Here is a 7,683-nt window from a genome sequence, read left to right as displayed (position 1 = left end):
CACTCTCTCAGCTGATCATAAAAGTCATCTTGAAGTGATATATGGCCATCCATGTTTATCTCCAGTGTTGAGGATAGCTTCAGACGCAGGAACTGGTTTTTCTTCTTTCTTCTTTCACCATAGGCAGGTCATAATCCAGAAAACACAAGCAAGATTTAAAGTCTTGGTGATTACTGTTATTACTTCTGCTTCTACTACTACTACTACTACTGCCATTGCTGCTGCTGCTGTTGCTGCTGCTACTGCTGCTACTACTGCTACTACTGCTGCTGCTGCTGCTACTACTACTACCACCACCACTGCTACAACCTAGCATTTATACATTGCTGTAAGGTTTTCAGAGAACTTTGCCTATGTTATCTCATATGATCCTCACAACAAACCTGTGAAATAGGTACTATTGTTATCCCCATTTTATAGAGAGGAAACAGGCTGAGAAAGATTAAGTGACTTTGCCCAGGCTATTAAGTGTCTGAGGCAGAATTTGAACTTGGGTCTATACTGATTCCATCTCTGAGGCTCTATCCATTGTTTTACTTGACTGCCAAAGAAAAAGCATACTATGTTTCAACCCAATTGTATTATCTAATGATTCCTCCATCTTGTCCCACATGTGGAATTATGATTTTCATAATAATTGATATGATATGTGTAATGAATATACTAGTAGATTAGACTTTTCAGGATTGTCTTTTCTAGCTTGAGTCAGGCTTACAATGCAGCTTGAAATGATCAGTTGAACCTTTGACAGTGCTCCTAATCACTGACTCTGTACCTTAAGTGAAGCAAATCAAAGACTCTAGAACTCTGGTCCTGTGACCCACCAAGTACTCCAGCAACATTGCTCCCACAGGACTCCAGAATTGTTGTATTGTCTTCCATTTGTGGGTTTGTCTTGGGAAACCACTCACCCTGGAAACCATTGTAATCCACCTTCCCCCCTCCCTTCCCATTGTGATTTATGTATATAATCTCTGTCTTCGCTTCAGCAGGTTGGAATTCTGATCAGGAGAATTCCCAATTTGCAAATTTGTTTCTCTTGATCAAACTAATTAATTAACAGCTACCTGATTACTGGCACTGTGTCTCTGACCTGCTGTTTCCTCATTCTCAGGTTAGAAACTGGCTCAGTAAAAAAACTGTCAACAGGCCCTTTCCCATCTCCACGTTTTTGCATCATTCCCCGTACCTGGAATGGTCTCCCCTGTTTTTTCTGAAATTGTCTTTATTTCAGACCTGGCTCAGTTTCTACCTCCTTCCTGAAACCTTCTGACCCTTCCCCTTGCCTTTTCTTGAATATCTTATAACATTTGTTATGCACTTTTTATAAGCTCTGCATTTCCCTTCTAAGTCAATTCCTTCTCACCTTCCTCCTAACCGTAGCTATTTCTTCTCAAACACTGCAGTTTCTACAATTGGATAAAGCATCTATGACACAGCATATAGTCTGGAAGGGGGCTAGAATGCTCTGTTTGGTTTTGTAGTTGTTTTGGGGGTTTGGGGGAAGCAATTGGGGTTAAGTGATTTGCCCAGGGTCACACAGCAAGTAAATGTCTGAGTCCAAATTTGAATTCAAATCCGCCTGACTCCAGGGCTGTTGCTCTATCCATTGTGTCACCTAGCTGTCCCCATTGTTTCTGTTTTTAAAGCCAGATCTGTGATTTCATTGGTGTAGGGAATTACTTGTGAGAAAGGTCTCAGTCAATGTATGTCTACAACCGATCTTTAACTTGTAGTCTTAACGAGTTTCCTGGGATATTGAAAGGTTAGGTGATAAGTGATTTACCCAAGATCACCCAATCAGTACATGTTGGAGTTAGGACTTAAACCCAGGTCCTCCTTAATTCAAGGTGGAATCTATCTAAAAGCCACTTATTTTATAATTATTTATGCATGTCCCTTTACATTGCTATTAGATTACAAATTCCTTGAGGAGAGACGCTGTCTTTAACTCTTCATCTTCCCAGTCAGTATATCATATAGGAGGTGCTTTATGAATGTTTGTCAAATAAATAGTTGAATAAGTAAATGAATGATGGATTGAAATCAGAACTTTTCATTCTGGGTAGATATATCCTATGGTTCCTAACTGTCAATACTAAAGAGTATTGGGGACCAGCACATGGTAATGATCCTGACTCTGAGGAATAACATAACTAAGGTGCAATTGTTGACAAGTGAACTTAAGTACAGAGAGAATGATCAAGACTAAACTTCAAAAATTAAATTTTGTTGGTCTTTTTTTTTAATACAAATCATTCCTTTCATATATATATGCATATATATACATCTATATTACATGCATTTATAATCTGTCTCCCCTCCCTCACAATGAACAAAAACAAAAAATGAAAAATAAAACCCTCATCATAAACATATAAAGCCCAGCAAAATAAATTCCCACATTGGCCATGCCTCAATATGTCTATCTTCCTCTTCATTTTAAGTTCATTGCTTCTCTGGCAAGAGGTGAGGTGTGCTTTTCCTCTTTGGCCTTCTGGACTCCTGGCATTGATCAAAGATCTAAAGTTTTTCAAAGTTGTTTTGCTCCACAATGTTGTTGTCATTGTATAAATTGTTTTCCTAGTTCTGTTCAATTCTCTCAGCACCAGTTGATAGAGGACTTCCCATTTTCCTCTGAAACTTCCCATTTCATGATTTCTTATGGCATAATAAAATTCTATTCCACTCTTCTAATTTGTTTAGCCATTACCCAGTAGGACATCCTTTGAGTTTCTAATTTGTGGCTACTATGATGAGCTGCTGTAAATATTTTTGGATATATGGACCCTTTTCTTCTTTTTAAAAAATTCTATAGGGTATAGACCCAGCAGTGGTATAGCTGGGTAAGAGTGTATTCACAGTTTAGTAACTTGGGGGGCACAGAGCCAAATTGCTTGCCCAAATGGCTGGATCAACACATACTCCACCAACACTGTGCCAATTGTACCTGTTTTCCCAATATAGCTCAAATCTCATCAAATTCTCACTTGTAGCAACAATCAATAACAGAAACAAGCAAAACTAACCAATAAAATCAATCAAATCTGACAGCAAGTGTATGCAACATTCTCTATGCATAGTTTCACACCTCTCCACTAAGAGGAAGACACGTATTTCATTATTTTTTATTCAGGACCAAGACTGGTCAGTCAGGTTTAGTTTTTTGCTTTGGAGAGAGCTTGTTTATTTTTTGGGAAGTTTCCAGTGGGAGTGGGGAAAGGTAGATGAGTGTTCTTAAAAATGAATCATTTAAAACAATCCACTATCTCTTTGCCTTCCTCCAGGAGAGTATATTAATTAGCCATATAAAGGGGGGGAAACCATGAAAACTCCCCCATAGACTTTTTTTTTAAGGAATGAAAACAGGTAAACTCTCAAAATGTGGATGATAATTGTATTTTAGTTTAGATAGACCAGAGTGTGAGTCTTGCTTCAGATACCAACTAGCTGTGTGACCCTAGGCAAGTCACTTGACATTTCTGTGCCTCAGTTTCCCCACCAGCAAAATGAAGATAACAATATTTACATTACAAACCCCATAAAGTTGTTGCGAGTAAACTATAAATAAAACTGTATAAACACTTTGGAAATCACAAAGAGCAGCATAAATACAGATGTTTCTTTTTATTTTTTGTGCCAAACACTTTTTCTTGTCCACCACCATATACAAGAACACCTGCTCTACTTGTCCTTCAAGGCTCAGCTATTATCACCTCCTCTATGAAGCCTTCCTTGATCTCCCACTCCAGAGCAATCTCTCTATCCACTGATTTCTTCCAAGTATTTTGTTCATACTTCTCCTATGGCACTTATCATATCTTAAATTATTTAATAATGCTTTGTGTTCATGATTATAAATTTCCTGAGTCACAAGATCAGAGACTGGGGGGGGAGTCTTGTTTATAATTTTCTAGATTTATAGCTAGAGGAGAAATTTGAGGTTCTTTAGCCAACTCCTTCGTCTTTGTATATCCTTCAGGGACCAGTATAATGTATATAATAAGTACTCAGTAAATAACTACATGGCTGGCCCTGCCTCAGTAGCAATCTGTCTTTGGATCTGGGGCTTGGGGGAAAGGACAAAAAGGAAAAAAGTCAGTCCCGAGGGAATGTGACCATTTGTTGAACTGAAAGAAAATGCTTTTATTGCATTCTCCATCATGGACTTTTCAAGGAGACACTTAGGAAGGAGAATGAATCAACTCTGAATTATGTAAAAGTCTGTTCACTCTGTAGATTCTCCAGGCTCTGTCTCTTGCCTCCTTTATGGGCCCCTTAATACTCTGCTGGTAGATAGCATTTCTCTGTTATCAGCACCTCCCTGCACCTGGTAGATAACAGAAAGTAAAAGCAAAAAGGAGAAAAAAAACAAATTAAGACAGATGTAAAAATGGTGATGTTTAAGAAAAACCTTTGTGATTAATAGCTAAAATCAGTGAGAGGCTACAGATTTTCCATGAATTTCAGGTGAATTGCCCATTTTGTCTCAAGCCTTTCAGGGATAATAAAGGGGTGGTTATAGTTAGCAGGTATTATTTGAGAATCCACAGGGTCCCCAGGGAGTGTTTGGGAGGCTTGCACCAGGCAGAACAAAAAGCATGCAGAACACCTGACCCCAAAAACTCAGGACCCAAAGGTGTAATTATGATAATTATTACAACATTAGCAAAAACATAATTAAGTCAAAGATTAGTCAGAGGCAACATTGGCAGCCTGGAAAATTGGTCATAATAACATGGAGAATTGAAAATTTAGAATATTTTATATGTTGAAATTCATTATCTTAATGTGAATAGTTGCTAAGAGTTTAATTGACTACAACACCTGGGAATGCCCCCTGCCCATGCCTAGGACCCCCAGAAAAGCTATCTCAGGTTCAAGGTACTCTGTGGAACAATATTTCCTCAAAACCTTTCTCTTAAGCCCCCACCAATGGGTTTACTTTTATTAGTTGGAGAATACAATTAGTTCAAAGCAAAGGCATTTAATGAAATAGCATAGAAAATTCCCCGATGGACTTGGGATACACTGTCCCCCAGATACATATCCAATCAGTGGAAAGAGTGGACAGTCGTAGTAATGCATGGAAACACTACACATGGATAAGGGAGTAATTTGTGCTTCTGATACTGCGGGTAAATGTGATGCCTCAAGACCTGAATCCTAGCCTTGGTCTTATCATGGAATAATCATAGGTATTTAAAGTTCTGGTTTGATTTCCTCACCTATAAAATAAGGATAATACTATCTGAACTACCTACCTTATAGTTTCATGAAGTTTCAAATCAGATAATGTGTGTAAATGCATTTTGGAAACTATAAGCTGCTCTGTGGATCCAATATAATTATGATTAGGACTATTTAAAAACAAAAGATAACATGGGGAGGCTTCTTAAAGACGCTTGATCTTGAGCTGTGAGTTGAATAAAAAGGAGTTGCTCAACCAAATGGCTGCCTGGGTCTACTATCTCCTCCCTGGAAATGACAGAGGAAACAGGGGGAGGGCAGAGGCCGCTCCTGAGAACACCAGTATTCATTTAGAACACTGGATTTAGTATCCTTTCTGGAGAGTTTTATGATTCAGATAAGGAGACACAGGTACCTTGTAGTAGGCAGGCTTTCTAGAAGAGGCTAGGTGAGTCTGTTGCCTCTGACAGCGATTGTGGCCATTTTCAATGACTCTGTAACTGAAGTGGTGGAATGGCTTTTGCCTGAGCTCGTGAACTCCTTGAATGCCAATCTGTGGGATCACAATTGAGTGATAGGACTGCAGACTCCTTTTGAGATGCACCAGGGAGGGGTGGTGAAGTGTGGGAGAAGTCCTACTCTTGGTCTCCAAGTACAGATTTGGAGGCCATTTCTTGGGACAGACATTGAGTTTGACACCATAGTGGAGAATGTTAGAGGAAATCTCCTGTGTAGTCAGCTTTCTTAGCATTTTGGGGAAGGTGTGTGATGTGGAGCAGAAGAACGTAAACTAGACTTAGAATGAAAAGAACAGGGTGTAGAGTTTTGGCCCTTACCATTTTACTAACTGTACTGCCTTGGCAAGTCCCTAGATGTCATAGAACCTCAATTTCCTTAAGTGTAAAGAAGGGATTATAATTCTTTATACTTCTTGCCTCACATGGTTGTTATGAGGTTCCCAATGAGATAAGAGATTTTTGCTATGTTATTATTTTAGAGCAGCAGAAGTCTTTTTAAGGCTGCCATGCAAGGAGACTGCATGAATCAAGCCTTTCTTGTAGTTTCTCTTGGACATCTGGGGCTCCCATTATGGCTGACATTCTCATTTGAGCCGGATTCTCCTCCATCATGTTATAGCATTTCCGTGATGGAAGCTGCCCTGGGCTTTCTCGGGTATCACAAGTATAGGACCATTGCTCACTCTGTCTACAGCTTGAAAGAGGTCACATCGGATATGCACATCTGATCCTCTCTTGCATCAGAAAGATAACTGATTGCTTGCTGAGTTTGTAAAAAATAAACAGGATTAGATTTGAGGCCAGTGTCCTAAAGCCACAGCACTAAGTGGGAGAGGCAGGGGAGTGGAATGGAAGGCACGTTAAAACGATTGCCACCAGAATACTGAGGTTCAAACCCTGTTCTGCCACTAACTAGAGAAATGGCTTTGTGGCAAGTCCCTTCCCTTCTCCAAGCCTCATTTTTCTGAGATTGGACAAGAGCCCTTTTAGCTCCAGTTCCTATAAAATTTAAAAGCATTAGCACCTTTCTGAAGCCTTTACTTCCTTATCTCAACTCAGGGCAGCTCAAAGGTTCCCCTGCCAGGGACAGGAAGGGAATAAAATGTCTGACACTAATCTTATTACCCGATCACTGGCAGAGAAAATATCCCTCTGTTCTTTTCCTCATATTCTATTCTTGAATCCACCTCATGCCCAGGCTGAGAATAGTCCCTGAGTTCTAGCTCACTTCTCTATGATTCTGATTGGTGGCAAACCATGGGACCCTCTGGGTAGAGCTTAGCAGAGTGTTGGACTTGGAGTTAGAAAGACGTTCATTCCCATCCCTCCTTAGACACTTACTAGCATTATAATCCTGGGCAAGTCATTTTAACCTTCCAGTCTCAGTTTCCTAATCTGTAAAAATGAGGATAGTAATGGCATCAACTCTCGAGGTTGGTGAGAATCCTGTGAGATAATCTATATAAAGGACTTTGCAAACTTTAAAGTGGTACATAAATGTTAGGTACTATTATTACTGTTAATAATAATGATGGTAGCAACTCTCAGGAGGATTCCTAGAGGCATTTGGAATCCATCTCTATATACTTTCATTTCAATACAAGAAACATGGGGTGGCTAGGTGGTGCAGTGAATAGAGCACCAGCCCGGGAGTCAGGAGGACCTGAGTTCAAATCTGGTCTCAGATACTTGACACAAAAACTAGCCATGTGACCTTGGGCAAGTCACTTAACCCCAAATGCCCTCCAAAAAGCAAATACAAAAAGCAAAAAATACAAGAAACATGAAGATGGGAAAGACATGGAGATTTTCTCCAGATCTGGAAGGGAAGGGAGGACCATAAGCTTGCTTTCTCTCCCTCTCCCTCCCTCTCCCTCCCTCTCCCTCCCTTTCCCTCTCCCTCCCTCTCTTTCCCTCTCTCTCCCTCTCTCTCCCTCTCTCTCCCTCTCTCTCTCTCTCTCTCTCTCTCTCTCCC

At 40.0% G+C, this 7,683-nt stretch overlaps 1 long non-coding RNA gene across 1 annotated transcript in view; it reads right to left on the bottom strand.

Annotated features, from left to right (window-relative positions):
• Positions 1 to 3,285: 3,285 nt before the first annotated feature.
• Positions 3,286 to 7,683, bottom strand: part of LOC138169608 (uncharacterized) — a 48,486-nt gene continuing 44,088 nt past the window's right edge. Inside the window, exon 3 of the long non-coding RNA XR_011170400.1 lies at positions 3,286 to 4,330. This is a non-coding gene — a long non-coding RNA (uncharacterized lncRNA). The remainder of the gene's footprint in view (positions 4,331 to 7,683) is intronic.

This window comes from Petaurus breviceps, unplaced genomic scaffold (assembly GCF_028583685.1).
Source record: "Petaurus breviceps papuanus isolate PSGF00001 unplaced genomic scaffold, PetGlider_PUasm1.0 37, whole genome shotgun sequence".
NCBI lineage: Eukaryota > Metazoa > Chordata > Mammalia > Diprotodontia > Petauridae > Petaurus > Petaurus breviceps.
Note: the sequence above shows the minus strand (reverse complement) of the source record. Positions and strands in the feature narration are given on the sequence as shown.